Genomic DNA, 11,315 nt, shown 5'->3' on the forward strand with positions numbered 1-11,315 from the left:
TTAGCAAAGTTAACAATTGTTTTTTCCGATCTTTCTTATTATGTTGAAAATCTTCTCTTACTCAAAATGGCTGACATTTCCTATAACTTATAATTGGAACCGATGGCTTTTCTCTCCAGTAAAGATGGCTTTATTACTTTATTAGTGTGAGAGATGCCCTAAGTGAAGATGGTTGCCCTTTTTCATTGCTTCCAAAAGAAATGAAGCCACAAGCTATCACCTAGAAAGAAATTCCATTTCACTGAAATCATCATACCTCTCATCTTTCAAACTTGCTAATGTGTGACACAAGCAATTGAAGTATGTTACCAATGGCCTAAGTGTGGAATGTATGTGTTCGGTTGCATGTCATACTGTAATTAACAGACTGAAAACTTGTGTTGAGGATATTTCCTCACATTGTGAATTAAATAATTCTTTTTTTTTAAAAAAAAGAAACCCTGGAAAACAGGAATTCTATCATGTGCAAGCACTAAGGTCCCCCTCAACCCCCACATGGGTAGTCAGCATGGAGCTATTCCTCTAGCGCAGTTGGTCAAAGTCTATGCTGCAGAATTGGATACAAACCCCCTGCTGATGACCAGATGGGATCATTATGCTTCCTGCTTACAGCTATGCTGCAGCCAGGAAGTGTAGATGTCCAAAAAAAGAAAAATTACTGATAAAACAAAAGAGTTAACCAAATCACAAAGAAGCCTCAATTTGAACAAATGTTTGAGCTGGTTTATATTTTACCAGAACTGTTTCTCTTGCTCCTAAAGATGATGAACTAGTTAAAAAAAAATCCCAAAACATCTAGATATATGAGGGGACTTTGTCCTACATTGAAGTGGCCAGAGTGAATCAAAGGGAAGATTGCTTCATATACCACACTTATAGCTATTTAAAGTGCCAAGTCTTTCTGTTAGTGAAGTCAATGTTCAACTGAAGCAAGTTGGGTTTTATTTTTTAAGTTATTTCATTCCTTTCCTCCCCACCTCTCTGGCCTTCCCCACCCCCACTTCCTAAAGAAAGACCCCCAAGAGCCTCCATTCAAATGCAGTGAAAACAGTGTCAGTGGGGGATAGTTCCCGCAGAACAGGTTGTTGTCATTGCTAACCTATTCAACTGCAAAGACAGCAACCTGCCTTTGTCTTCTACTCCACTAAACAAACTGATGTCAGCCCCAGTCCTGCTGCAGAAATATCAAGAAGTAAAGAACTCACAGAGGGAGCATGCAGCAGGGTTGACATATTTTGCAGAAACAAGGAAAGCCAGTCAATAAAAGGGGATGGAAGATGGATCAAAAGGGGCTGACTTACAATGGGATGTGGGCTCAAAAGGGGTGCATACAATTCTAAAGGTCAAAATTTACAAAACAGAGTGTTCCCTGAATTGTCACCTCCTCCACAGTAGGGATGGACCTGGGAGTGACAGGAGGAAGAAACACATTCCTAGTAGTTTAACATAGGGGTATTTTTTTTAAGAGGCGGGGGAGCAGAATTCACTGCAGTCTGCAACAATGTAGTCTGCTGACTTCATGAGAGAACGGGACAACATAAATGTAGAGAGGGGGTGATACTGGAATCGGATAGACAGAGAAATAAGGAATGATAAGGTGGGCCAGAGAGAGAAAAAGAGAGAGAGAATGACACTACAGTCCAACAGTCAGGGCTTTCCCCTGGGAGACCCAGTCTCTGCTCCAAAGACTCTGTAATTATTTAAACACAGTGGAATAGATGCAACAGGAGAGACTGAGAAAGCCCTACCCTAGAAAATCCCACAGCTGGGTGGTGAAGGCACTCTTTTGCAATTTGGAAGATCCAAGTTCAAATCCCTTTCTGAATGAGGTTGGAATTTTGAGGTTCAGGCAAAATCAAATTTTATTTTCAATTTTTCAGAACCGCAAGCAAACCAAAATGTCTGTCATTTATCTATATGTAAGTGCTAATGACAACAGTGAGGTGACATGGTCACCACTAAGGAAAGTCTTGCGTATTTCAAAGGAATAGTTAGGACTCTTGAAGGCCGGCCTATTTAGGCCATAGCATCATCCATTTTGTATAGCCAGTTCAACCTAGGGAGTTTGAATTTTTTTAAAAGAAGGTGCAACTTGGCTTTATTTTGTAGGCTAAAAAGGGCCCAGTCCTCAGCTGGTGTAAATTGGCATAGCTCCATTGAAATCAATTTACACCAGTTAAACATCTGGCCTTAACTGTTTAAATGATGACCACCTGACAGATAATGTTGCAAGTAATATAATGACACAGAGAGGTCAAGTTACTAACTCATAAAAAGTGAGGATTTTTTTGTATCTTGGCAATGGGCAGAAATGTCTCCAGAATTTTACTAGGCACCCAACCTGTATTTAAAATTTCATCTTTATTATTAAATGCATATGTCAGATAGGCTTTTTGTCCTTGGTACATATGAGTTGAAGCTGTGATTTTTTTTTTTGCAGCGTCCTCTCAACCATTGGGTAGTTAGGAAAATAAAATGCCTAATTCTTTGCAGGAACCCTGAAAATCACCCTTCTCGGAGGTGTAAACTTGGTGATTGTACTCTATAGTTAAACATTTGATTTGTGATAGTCCGGAAAAACAGAGATCTTGAAATCTCTTTGTGGCATATTAAAGTGCTCACAATTATAATAAAATCCTGCCCCAGCAGCTCCAGTCACAGACAAAATCAGTCTCGAATTTCCAATGAACAATGAAGTCCCTGCAGAGTTTCAGCTTCCCCAAATAATCTGGGTACCTCAAGCTATGTTGACATTAAGGATGTCCTGAATGTCCATCATAAACCATTTGTTACTCAACATACTCGCCACTCTTGGTGAAAATATGTTTTTTATTTCATTGCTGTTTAGGGCATTATATTTTTACTTCACCAAAAAAGGCAGCTGTATTCTGCTCAGGCAAAACACTGCTAGATGAATGTCATTTTGTAGTACCCAACACATCAAAATAAAATAAGAAGAAGAAGAAAAAAATCTACATCCTCACAATACAAACTAATCTTCAGGCTTCCCATCAAGCAAAACATATTGACAACTGACAATAGGCAATTAATAGATTAATGAGCATAGCTCTTATCTGTCTACATTATGAGTTTATCTGGTTGTAACAGGATGAACACAACATGGGCCTGTGCTCATTGCACTTGTGTCCCAATAGAAATGAGATCACTGCAGCGAGATATGAATGCAGCATTTTGATTACCAGGTATCATTCAATGGAACAGAAAAAAAGGTACTTTATTCTATACTTTTTTAAATTATTCAAGGGCAAAGAACAGAATATAATTTACTAGGGAGAGAATTAGAGGAAAAGGTTTTACAAAAGCTGGAAAGAGTAGGTTTTGATTCAGGGTTAAGAACGCTGCCTTTGGCACACAAAGAAACTGTCAAGAAATAAGATGAAATAAACTTCCTGCCTAAACTGTGCCTAACAAAAATTACAAATTCAGTTTTTCAATCAGAAACTGGATAAAACAAAGTTAACGGGCAGACATACAAAACTTGTATACAGACATACAGAACTTCAGCTGGTGTAAATCAGCACAGCTCTATTGATTTTGATGGAGGGAAACTGATTTATTCCCGCTGAGGATCTGGGCCAAGGTGCTGTATAACTATATAGGGAGAGAAATACATGTTCAGTTTAGGACAAGATAGGACAAACAGCATTGCAAGTTCCTTTTAAATGGTAGATATGGGGACGGTGAATTAATGAATAATTGGGGGTTAATACATTATTTCAATTCTATTCTAAATCCCATCCTTTTTATTGCCAGTTAGAGTAACAAAATGTTTCTCTGCCATCATGCTTACACTACTCTTATTTCCTTCACTAGATGCAATCTCTGCCTTTCTTACACTTGGAGCCAAATCTTGTTCCCTTTTGTTCACATGAGCGATCCAGTTGTCTTCAATGGGGCTATTTGCATGAGCTAAGTGAGTCTGGCCCTCAATAGTGTTATAAAGCTTTTGAATAAATGTGTTATTTTGTGGGCTAGCAAACAATCTACAACTGCTGCGTGGACACTGTAGCTCTGCCTTACAATTACACAGGCTTTCAATTTGACTAACGAACTGAGACAAACCAAATACAGCGTGATGAGCTGTAAGTGCTGTAGATGATCATTCCATATTGTTTTGTTCATTATTTCGTTTATAGGTGATTGACTAGGCTTGATTTAAAGCCCTCTGAAGTCAACGGGAAAACTTCCATTCAATTAATTTTGGATCAGACCCTCTGTTATTGCTTCTGTATCTCCCTAACCTGTGAGAATTTGGGGATTCAACCTAGTTTGAATGACAGTTTTAAGTGCTTTATTTTCATATGGAGACCATATTCTTCTTTATACCTTGACTGCACTTACAAGAATTTAGGGCAAACAGCTACTGTGCTCCACCCCAGAGGTGGCTGAAATGCTACTTCCGTGTGTGTCTGTTTCTACAACAAAAGGCATGATACAAATCCATGGAAAGATGTTATTATACAGTGCATTCAAAAGGGAATTCAGCTTGTATCTCATTTTTAAGAGTTAATATTCCTTTATCTGATCAAATGGTAAACAGTGCTCGTAAATCAAGTTTCTACAGTATATATATTTGCAAACAGAACTTTATATTCAAACTCTTTTGAGATAATCCAGCAAATTTTTGTTGATATCCTCTGTGGTCACGTTCTTGAAAAGCCTGGAAAACGGAACCGTCTCCCGCTTTGTTTTAAAAATGTACATCAATGTCTGGAGTTTCTAAGTGAATGGGGCCTACTAGATATGCAGTGGGGCAAGGCTTAGGGGTTAATATGGAGAGGCAGAGTGTTTTCAAAATGTTGATTTTATTACGTTCTCTTTTATTATATTCTACAGGAAACCAATCTAAAACTTCATCACTGAGAGCTTCATGGTGTCATTTAGGCACAGCCCATCGCACAGAGCTGAATGGAACCCTGCCGCCCCACAGGGAACACTGGAAGGCATTCTGCCTCAGGAATTACATGTTCATAGATACCTCCTGGAGCTCCCTGATGCACTGAGGGGTAGTTCTTGGGCTTCTCAAAGAGAGAAGACCAGAGCTGCTGGGCACAGAGAGGCTATATACCCATTACCAATACCTTAAATAAGATGCACCTTACTCTCTCCTGCACTGCCAGCCATCTTTAGTGGTTGATGCATGGGGACTAGGGTGGAGCCATGGTCTTGCCTCCTTCCCCCAGCTCTGTGAGGTATTGTATATCTCAGAGCAGCAAATGGTAGCAGATTCTGCCTTCCCCAAGCAGAGACTAGCCCTGAGTGTGTATTTCCCCAGCAGTGAGTTTTCGGTTTAGTGCATTCACTCCTGATCTCTCTGGTAAAGTGTAACAAAAGCCCTTGGCATTTGTTTTCTCAGTGTTTCTGGGAATACCTTTTTCAGTTTCTTAGATTGATCTGGGATCTCTCTTTTGCTGTTTCTGGAGAGAACTGCTGACAGAACTATTAAAAAACATCCCATGCCTGTTTTGATGGGAGATATGTCCCTAATTAGAGGGCAGGAAGCAAATTTGACTAGACCAGTTGTGACTTCCTTGTTATTGTTACTATAAAATGTAACTATAAAATGTATTATACACAAATAGATTGTTAATGAACTTCCACCTTTGGGTTTCTGGAAAACAACTCACTCTAATACTTGGAAGATGCAGGAACCTTTGGTCTTAGAAAATGAAACATCAGACTCATTAGTTTGGGGGAAGTGCAGTGGTCCATTTATGAAATTTCTTAAAAACCATGATTCAAAAAATTCTTCTGAGACTGTATTTTAATGCGGAGATCCCATCCCAATACCTTACTATAAAAATAGAAAGTAAAATAAAGATATTCTTGATCCAGGTCAATTAGAGCAGTGGTTGTCAATGTTTCCAGACTACTGTACTTTCTTCTGGAGGCTGATTTGTCTTGCGTACCCCTCACTTAAAAACGACTTGCTTACAAAATCAGACACAAAAATACAAGTATCACAGCACAGTATTACTGAAAAATTGCTTATTTTCTCATTTTTACCATATAATTATAAAATAAATCACGACCACCAGATTGAGAAACACTGATATAGTACATAGAGCAGTATAAACAAGTCATTGTCTGTATGAAATTTTAGTTTGTATTGACTTCACTAGTGCATTTTATATAGCGTGTTGTAAAACTAGGCAACTCTCTAAATGAGTTGATGTATCCCCTGGAAGACCTTTGCATACCCCTGGTTGAGAACCACTGAATTAGAGGAATTGTGCATCATGACATAGATCTATTGAAGTAAATGGACTTATGTCAATTTACACCAGCCGAAGATCTGGTCCTATTTCTTTAACACTTTAGGTGGAATAATTTGTTTTAATTTGTAATATTTATAATCTTGCTATAAAGGATCCAAATTTAAGTTTTAGGTACTTCTCAGCTACATCCTTTCCTCAGACCTCATCCCACACGCAGGCAAGTTACTCAGTTTCTCTATCTGCAGATGGGGATAACAATACATACATCACAAGGCACAGTCTACGAACCCCTTATTCACACTGGTGAGCGGGTACTTATCGGAGTAATTGGCTCACAATCTGGCCCTTAATGATTGTAAGTTACTTTAATTTCCTCATGTGAAAGGTGGTGCAGAAATGGAAAGTATTATTTATTTCAGCTTTATTCAATAGCGGCTAAATGAATTTACATTATTCATGTGAAAATATTTAAGTTTTAGATATTCTTATCCAGATCCCCAATTATAAATGTGTGGGAGGGGAGAATTCCAGTCCAAAAACATGTGGGTCCTTTTAAATCTCAGCTTGTATGCTTTGTTACATGAGATCAGTCGTACGTGTAAAAAAAGACACATGAACATGGTCTGTTGCAACAGTGAAAATTTAAAGATCAAACACTTTTTTTATATCAGCTCCCTCATACTGATTTCAACTCTGAGCATCTAATCAAATGCTAAGTACCTGTGCCTATGATGACGGTTGCATATGCTTCGATAATTAGTTTGGCAAGGCCTTCTATATCAAAGTTACACACATTTTTACACAATATCAGGCAAACCAGCTTGGATCTCTCACTATTCATGTCTCTGTACTAATTGTGCTCTGCATCGTTTCACAAAAAAGTTATTTAACTGAGCTTGAAATTTGTCATTATACTGAGATTTCTAAAAATACTCTTCTAGAAAAACTTCCATTTGGCTTGCCAGTAAAGAGAAGGACTTTATACAGCTTGTTTGTTTTAACTTCAAGGCCCATACAGTCCCTGCCTTGATAACTGCCTTGGTTAGTGTACTGCCCCATTTCTCACAGTATTCATGATGGGTTGGATTGTCACAGCCCAGCTCAGCCACACAAGTGAGTAAATATTATCTTTTCCAAATAAACCCCTCTGATATGTGGCTGCTCCTTTAAAGGAAGACCCAGGGCCAGGTATGGACGGGGGAGTCTCTCCAGTGGAGCAAGAGGTGAGTGTCAGAGGTAAAAAGCAGCAGCAGACACGTAGAGTTTCCATACAGATTATTTTGGCCTCCTGAGCTCAATAGGGTTTCTGGACAGTTCCAATGTGGACAGTGGGTATAAACCACGGCCTCCTCACATGGGTTTTACAGCAGGAGAAAGCAATGCCACCTCAGCAGCTTGTGGTTGGCAGTACTTATTATTGCTTAAACAGCTCTCAAGAGCCACTCTAAGACACCCAAAGAAACAGACAGGGAAGCCCTTATAAATAATTATAAAGCACTGAAACTATCAAAGAAAAAGGAAACATCTATATTCAGAGCATGTGTTAGCTCCAGAAGAGATGTTACTTCATTCTGTAGAATCTTCCTTTGCATTAGAGGCATAAAGAGAAACAGGAAGCATTTGACAGGGGACATTCTCATTACAACTAGGGGACATTCTCATTACAACTAGAGCTGCATAAGGAGGTAGGGGAACTGCTTTCTTTCTTTTAGTTTCTCACAAAAATAAATTTACTTTCAGATATGATCCCTATGTTTCACGCCTCAATAAACAATGTAAGTTTATAAGGGATTCCCAGCCTGTCTTTCTAGAATTATAAAGAGACTTTGCTGACCAATTGAGTGATTGCAAGAACATAACACATTCAAAGCCACCTTCACCAAACAAGGACATTCCACCCAAGAAATAGATTGCATACATCATGGAACAGGCCACCCACATAACCCGAGAGAACCTGCTTCAATACAAAATAAACCCCCCTCTGAACACACACCCCTAGTTATCACCTACCACCCCACATTGAAATCCATGCAGGGCATCATCAAAAACCCACAACCAATACTTGATGGGGACCCACATCCTGAAAGAAATCTTTCCTGAATCCCCTCTTCTGGCCTTCAAACAACCTCCCAATCTCTCTGAGCTCATAATCAGAAGTAAGCTCCCCACAGACCAGGACACACCAGTTCAAAGCAGCACCAGATCCTGTCAGAACAACAGATGCAAAATCTACAGGCATATCTCCACTTCTACGATGGTCAACACCCCCCACAACACACCTTTCAAGATCTATGAGTCCTACACATGCCTATTACAATGTGTGGTGTACCTCATCCAGTGCACTAAATGCCCCAACAACAACTTGTGGGTGAAACCAGACAACTGCTATGCTCTTGAAAGAACTCACACAGGAAAATGATAAAAGACAAAAACACCATAACATCTGTGGGTGAACATTTCATGCAAAACTATCAGTATGTCTGACCTATCAGTCCTCATCCTCAAAAGAAACCTGCACAACACTTTCAAAAGACAAGCCTGAGAACTTAAATTCATCACTTTGCTAGACACTAAAAATTATGGGCTGAATAGAGACACTGCACTTATGGGTTATTACAACAATCTGTAACCCACTAAAACCCTCCCCAGCTGTCTTCCTTTCCCCCTTATGACTGGAGGGTTGTTAACAGGGCACTTCATGTTGAATAGTACCTTGAAATGTGTGTTAATTGCTTACACTAAACAATCTGTCCCATCTTGTATTTAGCTGCAACATTCCCAGCCCTGAAGAGCTCTGTGTAAACTTGAAAGCTTGTCTCTCTCACCAACAGAATCTGGTCTAACAAAAGATATTATCTCATCCACCTTGTCTCTGCAAGAACTGGCTCACTCATGATTCACGTTATCTTCCAAACAGCTCATGAAGACACTGTATAATTCCCAGAAAAAACATAAGCAGGGGAACTCAGGAATATATAGAATTATTGAATTCATGAGACACAAAAACCTGCTCCTGTAGAAGTCAATGGCAGAATTCTCATTGACTTCAATGGTGCAGGTCCATGCCCATTGGGTGGCTATTCAACTGCAGCCCCAAATATTTCACTGAACCTTGGAAAGCTACAAAGGACCAGACACTGTGGTCAATGGAGGAGATGAGAATAATGAAATAAATTTCACTGAAGATATACTAGAGGAGTAAATGTTGAACCCTTGGAAAAGGAGGTGGAGGAATTGAGTTTGACTGAATTGTATGGAAGCTTGAGGCTGTCTATGAAAATGGCTACTGGTGAACAATTCATTTCAAACCCAGGCCAAAGTAAAGAAAAGAAGCCTCATGCACACACCAGTTTTTGTCCCCCCAAAGTCAAGAATTGCCTAATCAATACTGGCATTAAAGGAGAGATAGGTGCTCTCAGGGGTACCTGGCTCCAAATTACTTTAATAGGAGTCACATGTCTAAAACCCAGTGCAAAGTTTTGACAGTTTACCCCTTTGTCTTTCTAAGCATTTACTGCCACCAGGTGGCAAATGCAAAGCAGCAGGAGGGACGGAGAGATTTGTTTTTGCATTGACCGGTGCCAGATTGTGTCTAGGAATTTGCACTGCTTGCAACACAAGTGTCAGTTATTGGAAAGAGAGTGAACACTTAACACTTACCATGCCCGTGTGCTCTATGAGCCTATGTCTGGTGTCCAAAGCACTTGTACTAATCCAATCAGCCACAATGTTCATTACCTAAAAATAAACTAGGACTTTTCAGGTAATGCTCTGATTGGTCTCTCCCACCCCCAAATTGTGTTCACTTAATAGAAAAGCTCCAAGGGATTTAAGGTTTTAAATCAAATAAAGAAGCACACAAAAGGGGGGAAAAATCCAATCAGGGCAGAAAGGGATGGCTTAAATAAGAACTGATTTTCTTTCTACTTTCACCAGCATCAAACTCTACAAGAGCAGCAGCAGGAGATGGAAAAGGACAAGAAGAGTTTCTATCTTCTGTATATCTTGATATGAGGAGAGGTAGCGTCATGCAGTTAAGAGGATACTGGTCTGGGAGGGAGGAGATTGGTTCTATTCCCAGCCCTGCACCAACCTGCTGTGGGCCCTGAAACACTTCCCTTCCCTGTGACTCTGTTTACCTTCTCATTCTATCTCACTTTTGTTTATTTAGAGTAGGGACTTTCTCTCACTATGCGTTTGCGCAGTATGCAGCACAATGGGGCCCAATCTTGGCGGCATATTCTAGGTGCTACGGTAATACACATGATAAATAAATGTCAACAACCGAGTTTTAAAAGAAAGCTGAAAATTACCAACAGGAAGGAAAACAAATGCAAAATAAACAAAAACTAAGAGCAGAGACCTCAGTGAAGAACCACACTGAAATAGGAAATAGTAAAAACCTGAGCAAAGCCCAGCCTGGCAAGCCCAGAAAAGTCAATGGGGCAAGCATCCATCTATCTGCTCAGATGGAGCAACCTGTAGGACATGGTAAATGGGTAAAGATGAGACTAAAAAGTTGGATTCTGTTACAAGAAAGAGATTGGGAAAACCCTCACTCAAAGATGTGACATGTGCTTAGGGATCTGCAAAACTAGAAAATTCTTCTTGTAACATTTAACCCCCAAAATTGCAATTTTGGGGCCCCAAAATTTCACTTGTAGTGAAATGTTCCTGCAATGGAATTTTTGCCACGAAACATGCAAGCATTTGATATTTTGCATGGTTTTGATTCAAAAAATTTTTCTTAGCTGGAGCAAGAAATTTGAATTGTGAAAATGCTGAGATTTCTCTCATGATTTATTTTAAAGTGCACTGTCAGAATATTGACAGGTTTCAGAGTAGCAGCCGTGTTAGTCTGTATTCACAAAGAGAAAAGGAGGACTTGTGGCACCTTAGAGACTAACAAATTTATTTGATCATAAGCTTCCGTGAGCTACAGCTCACTTCATCGGATGCATCCGATGAAGTGAGCTGTAGCTCACGGAAGCTTATGCTCAAATAAATTTGTTAGTCTCTAAGGTGCCACAAGTACTCCTTTTTTCTGTCAGAATATTGTCCAGCTTTTTCATTAAA

This window comes from Dermochelys coriacea, chromosome 6 (genome assembly GCF_009764565.3).
Source record: "Dermochelys coriacea isolate rDerCor1 chromosome 6, rDerCor1.pri.v4, whole genome shotgun sequence".
In the NCBI taxonomy this organism is placed as follows: Eukaryota; Metazoa; Chordata; order Testudines; family Dermochelyidae; genus Dermochelys; species Dermochelys coriacea.